Source organism: Belonocnema kinseyi, chromosome 4 (assembly GCF_010883055.1).
Source record: "Belonocnema kinseyi isolate 2016_QV_RU_SX_M_011 chromosome 4, B_treatae_v1, whole genome shotgun sequence".
NCBI classification, from domain to species: domain Eukaryota; kingdom Metazoa; phylum Arthropoda; class Insecta; order Hymenoptera; family Cynipidae; genus Belonocnema; species Belonocnema kinseyi.
Genome location: NC_046660.1, coordinates 113,877,516 through 113,878,924, shown reverse-complemented (window position 1 = coordinate 113,878,924; position 1,409 = coordinate 113,877,516). Strand labels below are relative to the sequence as shown.

At 38.2% G+C, this 1,409-nt stretch overlaps 1 protein-coding gene across 2 annotated transcripts in view; it reads right to left on the bottom strand.

Annotated features, from left to right (window-relative positions):
* Positions 1-1,409, bottom strand: part of LOC117171352 (methylglutaconyl-CoA hydratase, mitochondrial) — a 193,006-nt gene that overhangs the window by 74,568 nt on the left and 117,029 nt on the right. The gene's annotated exons all lie outside the window — the stretch shown is intronic.

The following is a 1,409-nucleotide window of genomic DNA, read 5'->3' as shown; positions in this document are numbered from 1 at the left end:
GTTTACCATCAGTGCGCCTCGAAGGTGTGCCGAGAGTTGCTTACAGCGCTCCAAGTGGCTCTTGGCAAACTATATCGATGGGTGCTTTCTACGGGGAGCGGTACTACTTTCTAACTACGCACACGACCCTCTTCCGAGCAACATCATCCGCTGTGCACAAACTATAAAGTTTTAGTTGAAATTACATTTAGTTCGATTGTATAGCAATCACCCTAAACGAGACTGCAGAAAGAAGAAGTCTGCAAGAGATGGAACTTTCTTCCTGGTGTCTCTCTTTCCCTTTCTAATGTATCGCGATGGCGGGTACTGCGTAGGGTTCGCAGTGCAACCCTTGCGTCTTGTTTATGATGCAATAAATGATGGTCCTGCCAGACGCAAGTAAAAAAATTCAACCAATCAGATTCGGCATCCGACATTTCTGACATCTTGGATCGAGTGCGGCAGTTGGCTTCTCCTTCCATTCGCGCCAATGCAGTGAGTATGGTGGGGGCGTCGGTTCACTTCAAGTCACTCCAAGTCGAACGTATTTGAGCATTGAATTGGTGAAACCATGGTTTGTTGGATCATTGTCTTGTTAAAGAAGACTGTACCCCCAACGCTCGCCTCGGCCGAAACAATAGGCCCCCTGACGGTAGGGTTAAGGCGCTGGATAAGAACCCTGTGGTAGCTTTTACCCGATAATATTAAATAAACTAAAGAAACCTTAATTCTTAACAATAATCCATTACCTATTGAAAAATAATAGTATGATTGAATCCAGAAATTCATTATCAATGTACAACAAACTCTCGCTCTTAGTCAACTCTCGACACTGGACAGAAAGGGAAAGTTTGGTGTATATTTCAAAAATAGTAATGAATTAGGGAATTTATATATCAACAAAAACGATCCAGAGACAATACAAAATTTATCGGGTGTTGTTTACCACACAAAATACAAATTTTGTTCAAAGATTTATATATAGGTGAAACTATTAGCAGAAGACTAAAAACGGGAATAGCTTGACAAAAAAGGGATTGAAGAACCGGTAATAATAATACAGGCCTATCTCTACATGCGTGGTCATTAGATCATTATTTTATTCTTGATTTTAAATACATACAGATTTTAGTAAAAGAATTTATTACCTATAAAGGAAAAATTATAAAGTCCATTTTTATTAAAAAGTACAATAACTTGTGCGTTAACTTACAAAATGAAAAAATGCATATTTATTATGTCTATCAGTGCTTATTAAATTGATTGGTGTTTTCAAATTCAAACTTTTGACTCATGATGTGACTCTATAGCTGCTTAATGTCTAATCAAAATAATATAACGTGACATCATAATAACCTTCTTTGTACTAAATGTGTTTAGGGGCCGTACTTAAATTACGTAACGCATTTCAGGCCCTCTCTGAGACCACC